The sequence below is a fragment of the Tenebrio molitor genome, chromosome 8 (assembly GCF_963966145.1).
Source record: "Tenebrio molitor chromosome 8, icTenMoli1.1, whole genome shotgun sequence".
Lineage (NCBI taxonomy): Eukaryota > Metazoa > Arthropoda > Insecta > Coleoptera > Tenebrionidae > Tenebrio > Tenebrio molitor.
The window spans coordinates 10,608,585-10,627,132 of NC_091053.1; the positions used below are offsets into that span (position 1 = coordinate 10,608,585).

At 34.8% G+C, this 18,548-nt stretch overlaps 1 protein-coding gene and 1 long non-coding RNA gene across 5 annotated transcripts in view; one reads left to right on the forward strand and one right to left on the reverse strand.

The window, feature by feature from the left end:
- LOC138137147 (myosin heavy chain, clone 203-like) overlaps positions 1-18,548 on the reverse strand; it is a 305,955-nt gene that overhangs the window by 65,433 nt on the left and 221,974 nt on the right. The gene's annotated exons all lie outside the window — the stretch shown is intronic.
- On the forward strand, positions 11,036-16,718 carry LOC138137168 (uncharacterized). The gene is made up of 2 exons (XR_011161604.1): positions 11,036-16,462; positions 16,518-16,718. It is a non-coding gene; the product is annotated as an uncharacterized lncRNA (long non-coding RNA).

Consider the following 18,548-nt stretch of genomic DNA (forward strand, 5'->3'; position numbering starts at 1 on the left):
ATATAGCCTACTCCGAAACAACAGATTTAAATAAAAGACACGAAGCAGATAAAGTTTTAATTGAGAAAGCAAGAGAACGTCTCAAAGCAAAAGATTCTAGTTTTGGTGAAAAAGCAGCGGCAGCAACAGTGTTGGGTATAATGAAGGCTAAAGTAAAATTAGGAATGGGTTCACGGAAAAGAAGTAAAAGAAGCAAAAAAAGTAAAAGAGGTCGTATATTGGTTGCACCAAAAAGTGGTGGATTTTTACCATTTCTTCTTCCCCTGCTTGGGGCGTTTGGAGCGTTGGGTGGAGGTGCAGCAGGAATCGCGACTGCTGTAAATAAGGCAAAATCCGATAAACAACTGTTGGAAGAAACTCAAAGACATAACAAAGCAATGGAGACCATTTCATCGATTACGAAAGGAAAAGGAATGCGTAAGAAAAGAAAAAAGCGTAGACAAGGAAAAGGACTATATGTTGGACCATATCAATGGTATCAAAAAAACTACCGATAAAATTACCACATCATGCATTGACTAATGTGGAATTATTACGGTATGTAAAAATATTAAATATACCAAATTTTAGAGGAATATTTATGCGTAACGGTTTACCAAAACGTATAAAATCCAAAGAAACCGGTATTATAAACTTGGATGATAAGAATGGACCTGGAACACATTGGACAGCATATATAAAATTAAAAAGTGAAATTTTATATTTTGATAGTATGGGAAACTTACTTCCTCCGAGAGAGGTAATACATTATTTTCAGAGTGATAAAAAACAGAACCGCATAAAATATAATTATGATAGATTTCAAAATTATGATACAAATAACTGTGGACATTTATGTTTAAAATTTTTATATACTCATGCAGTATAAATAATATAATCATTTGAAGTTAAAGTGGTGAGAAAAAATGTTCTTCGTATTAACAGGTCGTTCGTCTATTTTATCGTCTGATTTTAATCCTCCAATTAATGCAAGTAATAAAAAGTGCACTTTGGGTTTAACGAACTTTGAAGTTTATAATTCAATACCTAATATTCAAGATGGATGTAATAAATTTTATTTTGGATATAAACAGTTCACAATACCAACAGGATGTTATCAACTACAAGATATAAATAAATATTTACAAGATGCTACAGGGAAATTGTTTCCAAAAAGTTTCCTGGACATTAAGGCAAATAATAATACTTTACATTGTCACATTAAAGCAACAGAAGATGTAGATTTTACGAAACCAAATACGATTGCACCTATATTGGGATTTGGGAAGAAACTGTTAAGAAAGAATCAATCACATGATTCGGATGAGATAGCAGATATAATGAAAATAAATTCTATATGTGTAGAATGTAACATAACTGTTAGTAGTTTTCAAAATGGGAAATTCATCAATTTTTTCCTAATGTACCTCCAGGTTTTAAAATTGCTGGATATAAGGTACAAACTCATGAATCTTATACATCTAGGTTTAATAATAATGATGAAATAAGAATTAATTTACCTGAAGATTTGGCTACATTACCTAGTGAAAGTTATATTTATTGTGAAGGTCTACTCGTAAAAGATGAGCCTGCTCAACCCCCCGCAACAACCACTAAATTTGTGAATAATGGAATATTAGATTTATTTAGTGAAATTCGTTTAGAAGTTAACGGACGCACAATAGATACAAATATAAAACCAGGATTAACAAGTACCATGAAGGGGATAGTATCATTTAATGCGAGTGAAAGTTTAAAATATCAAAACGCCGGATGGTTTCCTACGAGTGATAGTAAGATTGTCGAAAATGGAAAATTTAGTGCTTGTATTCCTTTAAAGATGATATTTGGATTTGCTGAAGATTATAAAAAAGTGATGGTTCAAACCGCTCAAGAACTAGTATTGATTCGAAGCAATAGTGATGTTGATGCTTTAATATCTACTTCTGATGAAAAAGCAAAAGTCATCATAAACAAAATAGCATGGAGAGTACCACATATAATACCTGGTTTAAGACAAGAAGCTGCGATGGCAGATTTGATTAAAAAAGGAAAAGACATACAGGTTGCGCATCGTACATGGGAATTGCATAGTTTTCCAGCATTACAAGATATAAGTAAACATTCGTATACGATTAAAACAGCAACCAAATTAGAATCTCCAAGATATGTTATTCTGGGATTTCAAACAAATAGAGCAGGTCAATTTAAGAAAAATAATAGTCAATTTGATAAGTGTCACTTTAACAATATCAGAATTTACTTAAATAATGAAAGATTTCGAACAAGTTATTATTTTGGAGAAAAAACAGAAACAGATATAACTCCCGAAGAGTTTAAAAACAAATATCCTTTAATTATTGTTGATTGCTCAAGACAAAAATTAGGTTTTCAAACGCAAGCAGTAACAGTACGAGTAGAATTTGATACTGGTACTCCAATGCCTGCCAACACTATGACACATGTTTTGTTGATTAATGATCGAATTTTTACATATAATCCGGCAACAAAAGCAGTAAGACAGATGTAAAACCAAAATACTTGTGTAGGTTAAGCGAATAATGTGTAAATGAAATAAATAATTCGAGAGAAGAATCTGCAGAGCAGTCTGATCAAGATGCTTGAAGAAGAACGTTGGGTGACCTGTCCTAAGAATGAAGGACACCGTTTAAAACTGAAACATTTGAATAGACATTTATGGCGGTGTAGAGGAGAGGAAACTAATCAAAATTTATCATATAATCATCATGATTATAATGAATTTTGTGATTCATCACATTCCTCAAATGATCATTTGCCACAACAATCAACACCACAACCAGCACCACCCCAACAATCTTCAACACCACAACAATCATCAGAGCTATCACATTCGGGAAATGGAACCCTAACTGGATCAAGCAGAAGAATTTTTTTTAAATATAATATTAATGTAATAAAACAATGTATGTAATAATTAATGTTTTCTTATGTATAGAATAAAAGTATTATAAAAAATTAAGAATGTTTCATTTGAACATAATTAATAATAAAATTTAATGTCGTAAAGAGTAGAAAAGGCAGAGGAGGAAATTATAAGAATATAAAGACATAAAGCTGGATAATTTAAAAACATTTGTTACCAAACCAATATTCAGTGTAGTGTGTCCATCTAGAGTACGACTTGTGATAGAGTGCGAAAAAAAGTTGTATTATGGATCAAAGAAATATGGTACTAATAGATATTCAAGGATTTAAAATTACCAATAATAAATTTATACCGAAAGAATTGGCAATTTTAAAAAATAATAAAATGGCTCATTACGTTTTTGCTCCTCCATTCCCATCTACATTACTACCAGATGATGTTCAATATCAAATAAAGTGGTTATCAAAAAATCATCATTGTATAAAATGGGATACTGGATTTGTACCGCATTGGAAATTTCAACAAATCTTAAAGAAAGTAATAAGCGATGGTGATTCAGTCCATGTCAAGGGTAAAGAAAAAGCAAAATTTATCGAAAAGTGTATTAAGATGCCGGTAATAGAATTACCAGAAACTCCTCGATTAGAATCATCCAAACCGATGTGTTTATTTCATATAAGCGAGAATTGTTACTGCAGCATGCAAATTGTTACAATGTTATATAATAAATTGAAACAATAATATAAAAAATGTTTGTTATTTTCATTTTTCAATTATTCAATTATCACCAGGTGCCCAATTCTTGAATCGATGGAATTAATTCTCATTGGAAAAATAGGCAAATTTTCTCATGAGAAATGCAAAAGTGTATTCTGGACTTATGTCAGACGGATTGTTCCACTAATAATCCGGAGAATTATTTCACCTAGTGTTTATCATGGGAAAATAATTTTCTCGCGAGAAATTCGACTGTCAAATGTGACACTTTTGTTAATACATAATTGTTTGTAAAAGAAAAAAATGGAAGAATTCATTGCAATGCAAATAATGGTTGCCCAAGCACAAAGACTTTATCCGAAATTAGACCCGTTTAATCCAAATTGTCAACATATTGCATTTTTAAATTCTCATGTAAAATCATTTTTCAAACAGTTCAAGAATACAGATATGAGACATTTTAAATTCCACTGGGAATTCATTTATGGGAAAATATTCTCAAACGAATATTTTCCAGTGATTTCAAGAATTGGGCCCCAGTACGGGCGTAGCGGGTGTAGTTGTAATACAACGGTAAGGATGATTATGCAACCAACACAACAACTGACCGTTCCACTTCACTTGACCTATATTTGATTTTTCCCCCACCACATTCATTCCGCATTCCGCAAGGTAAAACATACTACTACTTTACTTTATTTTGCCCTACGGGCTTTAAAGGATTCCTATACTTTACAGTTCTAAATAAACTTACAATTCCAAAATCATTCTTTTTTCTTTTTTAAATTAACCTACATTTTCTTTTATTCCCCACCCCTCTCCTTCTCTATCCTTTCCCTCCTCTTCCATACCTCTTTCATCCATCCTATCTCTCTTCCGTCTTCGTTCAGTATTTCTCCCCGTTCCTTTTCCTCCCTTTCTCTCATTTCACCGCATCCTCTCCACATGTGCTCGATCGTCTCTCTCTCCTCACGGCACATCCTGCACATTCTTTCCTCCTCCTCCATCCAGTACTTGTTTTCTCTCTCTTCGTTCCCACCTCTAAATCTCGCCATCATTTTCCTTTCTTTCGTGCTCTCTCTCCCCAGATACACCGGAACATCCTCTGTCACGCACCTTTCATACTCCCTGTTGTACCTCGCTTCTCTGATTCTCTCCCTTCTCTCTTGCTTGTCCGTATCTCTGTCCCTCTCGCTCAGCTCCGCACACATCCATCTTCCTTCCGCTCTCATTCTTTCCACTTCCTCGCTGGCATACCCGTTCCTCCTACAGTACTTCTCTCTCTCCTTCTCATCCGCGTTCTTTTTCTTTTCTCTATAGCACTCAGTCAGTATCCTGCATTCTTCCCTTCCGCCCATTCTGTCCTCGAACTTTGCCGCTCTCTTTCCCGCTTTTACTCTCAGCTTGCTCCTCTTGCACTCTTCCCTCACTATGTACCCTGGTGTTTCTCTGTCCACTCCTAGCACCCATCTCAAATATTTCTCTTGCACCCTCTCCACCTCCTCCCGTTCCTTCCATCCCCATATCTCTGCTCCGTACATCAGCACGCTCTCCACCATGCTCTCGAACATCATCATTCTCCTCCCGAACTCGCCTCCCCACATTCTCTCTCCTATTCCCCACACACATCCAACTACCTTGTTCGCCTTCCTCACTACCTCTCTCACTTGCGCCCTGACTGTGGCTCTCTCGTTGAAGGTGTAGCCCAGGTACTTAAACTCGCTCACTCTTTCTATCTTGCTTTCTTCCCACTTCCACTCGCTCTCCTCATTCTTCCTCTTTCTCTTGCTGAACACCATCATTTTCGTCTTCTCTACATTCACTTCCAGCTTTTTCTTTCTCACATACTTTTCCAGGTTCCTCATCATTTCTTTCATCTCTCTCTCACTCTTTGCCACAATCACCATGTCGTCCGCAAACGCCAGGCTCCATACTTTCTCCCTACCCACTACAACCCCCCCCGCCTGCGCTTTCTTCAACATTTCGTCCACATCCGCTACGTATATCGTGAACAGCAGGGGACTGCGCGGGCAGCCCTGTCTCACTCCCTTTGTTGTCTCAAACCATTCGCCCTCTTTCTCTCCCACCTTCACCTTGTTCCTCGTTCTCGCATATATCTCCTCGACCTTCCGCACCAGCCATTCACTTATTCCTCTTTCTCTCATACATTCAAACATGTTCACTCTGTCAACCTTGTCGAACGCCGCCTTGAAGTCTATGAACAATGCGTACATCCTCCCCCCTTTCTTCCTCAATTCGTTCCTTGCTAAATGGTCCAGGATGTACACATTGTCCACAGTACCCCTTCCCTTTCTGAACCCTGCCTGACTATCCGGCAACACTCCCTTTCCCTCGATTTCCCTCTTCATCCTTTCGCTCAAAACAGACGCATACAACTTATACCCCGTGTTCAGGAGAGTTATTCCTCGGTAGTTTTCCGCTCTATTTTTCTCGCCTTTTTTAAAAATTGGGCAGATTACGCCTTCTCTCCAGTCCTCCGGGAATCCCTCTCCTCTCCATACCCCATTCATCAGTTCCACCATTCTCTCTCCATTCTTTCAGTCCCATACATCCACGCTTCATTTTGCACCCCGTCCCATCCCGGTGCCTTTCTCTTTTTCAAGTATCTTATGTGTCTTCCCACCTCCTCCGCTGTGATTTCTGTTTCCTCCATCACGGTCTGCTTCTCTTTCCTTTGTGTTCCCACCTTTCCTTCTTCTTTCCTCCCTTCCAGCAGTCTCATGAAGTACTCTTCCCATTCTTGTATTGTTATTTTCTCGCTCACAGGTTCCTTTTTCTTCCTCTCTCTGTTTATGTATTTCCACACCTCCCTCTCTGTTCTTATTTCTTTTATCTCTTTCTCCTCCCTTTCCCTCTTCTGCTTCTTCTTCTCTCTACATCTCTCTCTGTATCTTCTTTTCGCTTCTAGGAATCTGCTTCTGTCAATTTCGTTCCTCCTCCATCCTCTCATCGCCTTTACCACTTCCCTCTTTGCTTGCTCACATTCTCTGTCCCACCATCCATTTTTCTTTCCTGCCCCTTTCGCTCCCCTTACTATCACCTCCTTTTTCTTCATCGCTTTCTCGATCACTTCCTTTAGCTCTGTCACCATCTTCTCTATTTCCTGCTCCTTGAATGTTGCTTCCTCCAGTCTCCTCCTGTACTCTCTCACTCCATGTTCACTCCACACTTTTACTATCACCTTCTTCTCCTCCTCTCTCATTTCTCCCTTTTCCTTTTCTTCTTGGTTCGTTCCCTCTATGGTAATTTCTAGAGGGAGATGGTCGGAGTCCACTCTTTCTCCCACTTTGAACTCTTTCACTCTCTCCCATGCTGCCTCATTTACTATTGCGTAGTCTATGACTGTTTCCCCCCTGCTGCCTACGTATGTCACTTCCCCTTCCTCATCCCCTGCAAGGTAAAACATTTTTTTTATTATTTTAAAAAAATAATATAAAAAATGTTTTTTTTTGGGGAAAAAAAATTGTTTTTTTTGCTCTTTTTGCTTTTTTTCGCAAAAAAAAAACACAAAAAAAAAACACTTTTTTATATAATTTTTTTAAAATAATAAAAAAATTTACCTTGACCTATAGAATGATTGTGGTGGAGAAAATCAAATAAACTGCTCGACAATTGAAATGGAACACTCATATAAAAATTAAAATGTTTCCATCTATGAGCAACTTTTAAGTCGCAATCTTTTTAAAATGATTTGAATGATAAATTAGTCGTTGCTAGGCCACGATTTTCTGTAAAAAACGCATCAAGTAGCCATGTGTCAAAAAATTACGTATTCTTTACCAATTACATTGTTTTGCTCCGTAATTGTTTGGTGCATAAACTCTTATAAATTGATGCTAAAGTTAAGTTAAAAGCATTTTTAGATTAAATAAGTATCACAAAATGGTTTACAATCGTTTAAGCATTGATAATTTGAATGTTGCCCGGCGAATGGTAGAAGATGGTGTCTCGCAAAGAAGAGTGGCAAGATTTTTTAATGTCTCCCCCAGCGTGATTAATAGAGCCTTACAAAGATTAAGAATTTCCGGTAGCGTCGACTTTCGGCATGGAGGAGGTCGTCAAAGACATACAACTCCTGCACAAACGCAATATGTGAGACTGCTAGCTAGGCGGAACCCTACACACAATGCTTCAAGAATTAATAATGCGTTCAGAGCAGCCACGGGAGTTGTGATTTCGTCAAGAACGGTTGTCAGAAGGCTGCATGAATATAATCTACGGGCTAGAAGACGTGCAAAATGTCCACTATTAACACGGACTCAACGCGCTGCTCGTAGAGCTTGGGCACAAGAACACATGAATTGGACAATTGAAGAATGGCAGAATTGTCTGTTTACAGATGAATCAAAATTTAATCTACACCATTCGGATGGAAGAATTTTTGTTTGGAGAAGACCTGGGGAGCGATACCATGAACGTAACATGGCTCCACAAGTGGCTTATGGAGGAGCGGGTATAATTGTTGGGGGTGGGATCATTTTGAATGGCCGCACTGAGCTTATCGTTTGAGAAGGGAAACTATGAATGGGGAAAGATACATTCAAAGATGTCTTCTACCGGTTGTTATCCCATTTGCACAAGATTTTGGCGATGGTTTTATTTTTATGGACGATAATGCTCGTCCACATAGAGCAAGAATCGTAAACGACCTTCTTGAAGCTAAGAACATTCGACGAATGGTTTGGCCTGCAAACTCACCAGACTCCAATCCTATAGAGCATGTGTGGGATCGTATGCAGCGTCAGTTGTCAGAACGATTATACTACCCTGACACACTAGATGAGCTTGAAATTGCTCTCAGAGAAGAATGGGAACGTATTCCTAGAGAATATATTAATAATTTAATCAGAAGTATGCCCCGAAGAGTTTTGGCTGTGCACAGAGCACGTGGAGGGCCTACAAGATATTAAGACAAGTTTTTTTGAATTTTTTTGTGAATTTTGTAAAAAATATTTATTTTTTTTGTTAAGTGTAGTTTCACATTAATCTTAAAGTTTTTGAATTCTATATATTTCTTGTCTTTTTTGAAGAAGTAGATTTGAAAATGTTGTTTCACATGAACCGTGAAATAACATAGTGTCAAACATAAAAACTTTTATCTTAAACTTTTGTTTCAAAAATATTTTGCAGCTATTTTTTTAAGCGTTCCATTTCAATTGTCGAGCAGTTTATATGTGAACAAACTCTATGGATGGTCAGTTGTTGGTGTAATCTTGGTTGCAGCTGTTAACATGTATTTTCAAGAATATGACGGTGGTGATGATATTGTGCAGTGTCCCTACGATAAGTTCCACCGTTGTTTACGTCATAGAATGACGAAACATATGTGGAAATGCCATCGAAGGGAGTACGAAAGGGATCGGAATATTCGATATTTCGAATTGAAGCATAAAATCGAGCAACAACGATCCCAACAACTTCGTCCGGTGCAGCAACTCCCCCAACAGCCGCAGCAACTACCACAACAACCGCAGCAACTCCCACAACAACCGCACCAACCCCCACAACAATCGCAGCAACCCCAGCAAATTCAGGGGGAAGGGTTACAACCCCCTCATCAAGAACAACAGCAGCAGCAGCAAGAAGAATTCCAGCAGGTGCTACAACAACTGCAGCAATTGCTACCCCAAGAAGAGGAGGAATCTTGGGATAATTTAAATTATGCTACTTATATCCCACCATGCAAATGTAGATTTGTTAATAAATTATTATAATTATATATTTTAATTTTTTTAATTAATCCGACAATGCATAGATGTATTTATTTCCAACTAATAAACGTGACTGGTTAATTTGATCGTGGTGTTCAAACGCATAGTTGAAAGTAAAAACAATTTTTACTTCATGTTCATTCATGAACACTAACATATTTTAGAATACATTTTAACATAGTAATGTATCATAAAAAAATGTAAACAAACAAGGTAAGTAATTCTGAAATTATGAAATTATAAAAAAAATATAAAAGCGCTAGAGTTAGAAAATAATATATCATGATATATTTAAAATTTCAGAAATGTAATTTCAGATCATCAACCAATAGAGTTTTCAACAGATTTTCTCAAGATTCACGAAAAAGTTACAAGTTTAAAAAAAAACACAAAAAATCTAAATACATATCTCGGAAATGTTTGATGTGAGGAAATGTTTAAAGTATGGTTAAACATGTAAAACAAAACAAAAAAATCTAAATACATATCTCGGAAATGCTTGATGTAAGAAAATGTTTAAACATGTAAAACAAAACTTTACTTAACCTGACCTGACCCGACCTGACCTGACCTGACCTGACCTGACCTTGACCTTTGACCTGGCCTTGACCTCTCCCCCACTCCACTTCCCACCCAATTCGTTTTCCCTTAAAAATCATGAGCGTTCATGGGGAGCTTCATTCGTGTGGTGTGCTTCATCGTGTTAGTAAAAATGAAACGTGCGTTTGCTGATTTCTGTGGGTGCAGTGGTGACCAGGAGTGTAATAGTTGTGCTCGTCCTGGTACATCTCGCATCCGTAGTCCACCTGCAAATGTAAGTACGAATGATTCTCCACTTTTAAGAAGTCTTTTACATCCCAAAAGACTTTCTAAAATTATTATCCATTCTGACAAACTCATAAAGAAACCGCGAATTGAAACAATTATTATTGAAGACACTCAACCGGAAATTATTGAAATTCCGGATACACAACCCCAAATAATTGAAATTCCTGATACACAACCCCAAATAATTGAAATTCCTGATACACAACCCCAAATTATCGAAATTCCTGATACACAACCCCAAATAATTGAAATTCCTGATACACAACCGCAAACAATTGAAATTCTCGATACACAGCCAATAGAAACTATCGAAATTCCGAATACACAACAAATTTTAGATTCGGTGTTAGAAAACAATTTTGGAATGGGTAATGAATTTGGGGATATATCCCTACTCAATTTTTTCGATAATAAAAGTGGAGAAAGTGAGAATGTTGATGTAGATGTAAATGATTATCGTGATGAAAATCTCGATCATTATTCCGAAGTTGTCATCAATGATCTTTACAATCAATGTCAACTCGGCAATAATGATCAGGGTACCTACTTTCGATGAAAATCTTTTAAATTCTCAGCAATTAATCGACAGACACCAGATGCGTGACAATAACTACGATTGTCAACGTTTGGTGGATGTGGAAAATAAGAGAAGCCAGATGCGTGATAACGACCAAGGTTATCAACGTTTGATGGAGGTTGGTGAGGATTTGGAAGATGTCGACGATATAGGTTCAAATTCACCAGCACCAATCATCGATAACATATTAGAGATTCAATCTGTCGCTGACGGTGTAAATCAGAGGGGTGATGGTGAACTGCATCACCCTTTGCTACAAGCCGTCGAGATGGATGAAATCAATATGGATGTCGATGATGGTGTTTCGGAAGCATCAAGTATAGCTTCTGATAGATTAGGAGATGTAAACGTCGACAATGATACTGATGATGAAATTCTTGAAGAGTTTTTCAGTATTATTATCGACGCTTATGAAGAACTTAATCGTGAAGAATCTGATCATGAAGAATCTGATCGTGAAGAATAATACCAAAAATTAGATCTTACACATCTTCCAGATAAAGATGATTTTTTTGATAAATTAAAAGAAGAACATATTTCAGATGCAGATTATGAGCGAGCTCAAAAAGTATGGGATGTATTCGATTGTAATACTTTAGGTGATTATTCGGATATTTACCTCAAATCAGATATTTTACTGTTGGCTGACATTTTTGAAAATTTCCGTAATACTTGTTTTAAACATTACGGTTTAGATAGTGCTCAGTATATTACGGCTCCATCATTCAGCTGGGATGCAATGTTAAAATATACAAAAGTACAATTGGAACTCTTGACGGAAATTGATATGCTTCACTTTTTTAAAAAAGGAATTCGAGGTGGTGTCAGTACATGTGTTAAAAGATGGTGTCACGCCAATAACAAGTTTTTACCTGAATATAATCTATTGGAACCATCTTCATTTATTCTTTATTTGGATGCAACAAACTTATACGGTTATGCTATGAAGCAATATTTACCTACGGGATCTTTCGAATGGTTAACTAGAAATGAAATTGAAAATTTTAATTTAAATGAACTTTCTGACACATCAGATTTTGGATACGTTCTCGAAGTGGATTTGATTTATCCCGAAACATTACACTCACTGCATAATGATATGCCATTTTGCCCAGAAAATATAATACCCCCCCATGGAAAACATGCAAAATTAATTCCAAATCTATGTGATAAAACAAATTATATTATACATTACAGAAATTTAAAACAATGTTTAAAACATGGTTTAATTATTAATAACATTCATAGAATTTTAAAATTTAAACAATCACCGTGGCTTCAAAATTATATAAATTTAAATACCATGTTAAGGAATAGAGCAACTTCTAAATTTGTCAAAGATTTATTTAAATTATTAGTTAATAGTATATATGGAAAGACCATGGAAAATGTTGAAAAAAGAAGCGATATAAAATTATCAACGCACTGGGCCAATAGAGGACATAAAGTTGGAGCTGAAACTTGGATTGCGAAACCTCATTTCAAATCGAGGGAAATTTTCTGTGATAATCTAATCGCAATAGAAATGAATAAAGTTCAAGTGACATATAATAAACCAATTTATGCTGGTTTTTGTATATTGGAGATGTCAAAAACCGTAATTTATGAGTTTTTTTATGATTTCTTGAAACCATCATATGGTGATAATGTTTCTTTATTATATACCGATACAGATTCATTGGTTTTACAAGTATTTTCCGAAAATGTATATGAAGATATTAAACGAAATTCAGACCGTTTCGATACTTCCAATTATCCACCCAATAATATACATTCTATCAAACCAGGTATTTCGGTTATAGGAAAAATGAAAGATGAATATGCCGGTGCAATAATTAAGAGTTTCTATGGTACGGGTGCTAAAGCATATTGCATCGAATTATTAAATAAAATCGAAAAAAAAGCTAAAGGTATAAGTAAACATGTTGTCGATAAGCAAATACGGTTTTCTGACTATAACAATGTTGTCACTGAAAATTCTATTCTTCTTTGTTCCATGAACATTTTCAAGTCGTGTTTACACGAAATGTTTACGGAAAGAAGAAATAAAATTGCTCTGTCCGGTGTAGATGATAAAAGATTTTTTATTAACAAATTCACCAAATACTTTAGCCTGGGGTCATAAGGATATAGCTTTTCACATAAACTTTGATACGTTTTTAAATGAACTAAACAAAGCATGCGAAGATAATGTATGATAGAAAATTGTTTATAAGAAGCTGTAGAATTATATCATATTTAGTTGTGGTTTAATTTGTGTATAGTATAGAATGAAAATTGTAAAGGAAAAAAAATCACTAAATGTTGAAAATCATGAATGTTTTTTTCCTTCCAATACATTCATGAAACATAATACTTTATTGAGTGATGGTGTTAAACGAGGTATAATTGTTGGAAGATCGGGATGTGGAAAAACAAACGCTTTACTCAGTCTATTACTCCACGAAAACGGGCTACGTTTTTCAAATATTTATTTATATTCGAAAACTCTTGATCAACCAAAATATCAATTTGTAAAGCAGGTTTTACAATCTCTTAATGATGGAAAAAACAAAGAAAACATTGGGTTTTTTGAATTTGAAGAAGGAGATCATATCATACCTCCAAACGAAGCCAAACCATTTTCAATCATTATATTTGATGATGTAGTTGGTTGTGATCAAAAAATTATTAGAGATTATTATTGTTTTGGTCGTCATTATTATATAGATTGCTTTTATTTAAGTCAGACTTATTCCTTCATACCGAAACAATTAATTCGAGATAATGCAAATTTCATAGTGTTATTTTCTCAAGATCTGACCAATCTTGTTAACGGTGATATGTCATTTGAAAAATTTCAAGCATTATGTAATAATTGTTGGAAAGATTCATACGATTTTTTGGTTATAAATAAAGACTGCGATTTGCATGATGGAAGATATAGAAAAGGATTTGATAAATATATAAAGATATAAATACTCGATAATATTTACATTAGTATTATAGTCAACACTGCATTCAATATGGATAAACGTTTGCTCATCAAACTAGCAAAAGCAAGAAAAGACGTGCGCGAAAAGTTACGTGGATTAACCTCTGAAATTGCAAGTTCACAAGAAATGTTTGAGACGCGTTTCCGACCTCTCACCGAACCGATTAAAAATCTCATAAGTGAAATTAAATAAGAAAAACCTGTTGTTAAAAAGGAAGAAATATCGATAAAAAAAAGCCCCGCTGTCACTTCGACACCCAATTATCTATCAAGTTCTACACCCAGGAGTAAATTGAGACAACCATATTTCTTAGAAACCGAGGAAATTTCAAAACATATACCCGATGAAGAAATAGAACCGAGTGTGGTGGAACCATCATTGTCTGAAATTCAGAGAGATATTGATAAATTGTCTGATACGCAAGCGTTTCGTGAGTTTTTAGAACAATGGCCTGAACTTCCACGTCAATATATTGAAGAAATGCTTACTGATAAAGAAGATAAATTTGATTTTCAATATGGAGTTCGATATAGTCCAGAAAAAGCTAAATTTTTTATTGGAAACTCGGAAATAGATTTTATAAACGATGAACTTATTATTCAAAATATACGTTATCTTTCGACACCCGGACACTGATCGATTAATGTATAAAGAAATTGTTGAAAGAACCAATGCTAATCGTAAAAATTATCAAGCCAATGAACAAGTTGCTGGAAATGTTGGGATAAAGTATAAAAGTATAATAAAACCGTTATCGAATCAACCGACACTTTTAACAGTTCAAAACAAGTTTAATAAACCATCACCACCACCTGCAACATCATCTAGTAGAACAAGGAGTGGAAGTATAGATACCAGTAAACCTGGAAGTGTACCTATGAGTAGAGCTAGGAGTGGAACTTTACCCACGACATCTGCCGAAAAAAGTAAAGCATCAATTAAAACGAAAGCATCATCATCATCATCATCACCTGCAAAATCGAAAGGTGGTAAAGGATTAAGAACGTTAGAAGTTACGAATAAAAATATTGAATATGTTCCGTGGAATAATCCCAATAAATTAGTCGATCGTTTACGTCTTTTGATTTCATCACAACTTGCCGGTAATACGAGTCACTCAAATGAAATTAATCTAAAAAAATTTGTTTCACACTGTCTAGGACTGGTTTACAAATCTATGAGGGGCATGATGACCAACTCAATAGACCGGGACCAATGGCTTAACGTGACTTCCGAATCACGAGACAGAATATGGCCTTTTTTTTATTATTATTTAAATTTCGCCCTGGGTCGGAATCGAACCCGCGACCCTCGCGTCCCTGAGCCGAAACGGACTCCCTTAGGCTATATTCTGCCTAATCATTAATGAATTGAGAGAAGCAAAAATTATTATTTAGACTATAAATTAGTTTTCATTGTTTCATTTATTAACAGTTCTTTCGTGTACAGCAACAATATGACACTCGATAAATTCGGTCACCACATATCACAACATAATTTTAAGACAAGTCTTCAAAAATTGAAATCTTTTACGTATATTCCTTTGGTATTGAATGGAAAATTTGACCCCGATAAAAATGCTTATTTAATTCACGATTTAGGGACGCATTATATATTTCCCTTAAAAGAAGCTACTGTTACATCTATTCAATCATATCCAACTGTAGGATGGACGGCTTTAGTAAATAATACTCCGCGAAACTTGTTGGGATACATTTTACGTGACGGTGATAAATTACATTTTCAAAAAAGTAAAAAAACTGCAGAAACCAGATTACTGATCGAGTTTATTTTAAAAGTACCAGTTTATCATGAAACAGAGTGATGTGTCGATGAAGCGCGATGTCGTAGTGGAATTACACGCACCGGCGAGAGTAAATTTTAAACGACGTCGTGTTATCGTGAAAGGACTAAATGACTTATTACAATCTGATTTAATTGAAATGATTCCGTACGCTCGCTTCAACAGTGGTTTCAAGTACATTTTAATAGTGATAAATACATTTTCTAAATTTGTTTGGGCTTATCCTTTAAAAACAAAAACCGCAGCTGAAGTGACAAACGCTTTAAGTTCACTATTTAAAACTAAGAAAAACATTCCTAAAAATTTTCAGACAGATTTTGGTAAAGAATTTTATAATAAAAGTTTGAATGCAGTTTTCAAAAAATATCACATTAATCACTATTCCACTTATTCCACTAAAAAAGCACAAATGGCTGAACGTGTAATTAGAACAATAAAAAATTTAATTTGGAAAGAATTTAGTTTTCTAGGAAACTACAAATGGACAGATATTTTACAAGATATTGTTAAAAGATACAATAATACAAAACATCATACTACCCAATATAAACCTTCTGCAATCAACAAAAAAAACGAAAAGAAAATTTTACGTTTACAGTCACATGAAAACAATAGATCCGCACAAATCTAAATTCAAAGTTGGTGATTTTGTACGTGTCAGTAAATATAGACAAGTCTTTTCCAAATCTTACACACCCAGTTGGAGTAATGAAATATTTTCGATAAAAAAAGTACAGCAAACTGTACCACGTACCTATCTACTACAAGATGAAGATGGTGAACCAATTTTAGGTGGTTTTTATGCACATGAATTACAAAGAGTTAAACACCCAAATTCCTATTTAATAGAAAAAATTCTACGAAAAAAAGGAAATAAATACTATGTCAAATGGTTGGGAATGTCGAAACGATCGTGGATAAATAAATCCGATATTGATTAAGGTAAACTTTGATATAATAATGGTAATAATATTCACTACATGAATTCCTCTTTTAGCAAAACAGACCAGACAGACCCGTTAACTGCATCGCCTCAAGCTAGTTCAGTCCAGTAGTCAGGGAACTCATCAAAACTGGTTTTCGTAAAGAATGCATGCATGCATGCATGCATTTCAACAACCATTTTTATTATATAACATGTCGTATTCTTTATCAATTATTTTACTTTTTTAAATTCAAAATTAAAAATCATTTTTTTATAATTCAATTGTTTTATTATTTATCCACCATATTATGAATATTACAAAGTTTAGTTTAGTTTAAAAAATCATTACAATTTATGTAAACATAAATAATACTAAAATTAACAATTACACATTCTTAAATCTAGTTTCATAAATTTTTCGACGATGGTCCATTTGTAATACCTTGGATAAAATACATCCCACATTTTCAATGCGACGTAAAAAATGCAATCTATTTGCAAACTCTAGTTGATATCCTTGACGAGCCATTCTCGCCGGAACTAGATACACACACATTAAATGAAAACGGTTTTTCTCCAAGTTAAACCTCACTTGCTTACACATATTTTTATTACTCATTTTTAAATATTCATCAATACACAATTTATAATAAATATTACATTGTTTTTATTAAATAAAAAAAGTACAAAATATATTCTTATTCTTCTACAAACTTAACATTTACTGTTTTACCAACAATACCTCCACTTATTAAATAGATAATTTTTCCATTACGAATTTCGTCATTTAAATTTTCAATCATTTCATTCGTAAACTTGATTTAAAATCTTTGCGGTAATATAGGCTTACTCTCCCCGAGATTCACAAACACCTTTTCACCATAAGCAGTACTACATTTGGGAAATGATTTAATTTTAAACTTTTTATTTACTTCTAAACTCTTTAAACTTATATAATTATTATTAATATGCAATTGTTCGTTTAAAGCGCTTAATTGTGAAGCCATCTTAATCTGACGATTCAGTTTACACTAAAAGTAAAATCCACTACTCACATATAATATATAAACAAAAAGTACACAAACTATTACCATGTACGATTTAATATTAATTTCTTTTTTATTATCTATTCTTCTAATATTTTTAAACTGATTCTTAAAATTCACATATAAACACCTAGGTGAGAATTTTAAATGTTCTTTAATCGGAATATCACTAATTTCCCACGCACATATTCTCACTTTACAATAAAAACATTCCACACTATCTCCAAATCCAATATAGTAAAAACCGGCCTTTGCGAGATCTACTGGAGAAGGTCTTTCAATTGACCACCCGGTAAAAGTTAATAACCGTTTATCGAAACATGCATAATTAGGAACACTCACAATTCCGACACCATCATCTAAACACATTTAAAGATATTTAATTTTCATCAAATACGAATAATCAGGATTAAATTCCACAACTTTATAAAATGTTTTATTACACTTGCAACACTCACGACCGTAGTTTTTCACTAAAACATTTAATTCCTCTTGAGTACATATAACATCAATTTCATGCGGAGCGGCAATTTTCAGAGCCTTTTCCAAACCATCAATTTGCTGACTTTTTAACTCTCTTTCAAAACACTCTCGACACATACATCTTTTATAAATAACCGTTAATTTATTCCCATCAAAATCGTAATTACCCAACTGATTTTGATATTGTACGTCTCTAAACACCACACGACCATGAGATGTGTATCGGAAAATCATCATTTACCACTACCATCCAATACGCTCCACCAACATTTATACATATTTTCAAGTGGTGGGGATATCGAGGTCAAGTGGTGGTGGGAAATTCCAAGGTCAAGTGGTGGGGATATCTAGGTCAAGTAGTGGGGATATCTAGGTCAAGTGGTGGGGATACCAAGGTCAACTGGTGAGGGAAATTATCAAGGTCAAGTGGTGGGGATATCTAGGTCAAGTAGTGGGGATATCAAGGCCAAGTGGTGGGGATATTAAGGTCAGGGGGAGTGGCTTAGAGGTCAAGGTCAAAAAAAGTGGTGGGGGGTGCGTGCCCTCTCCAACTCCCTCTACTTAAATCAATACA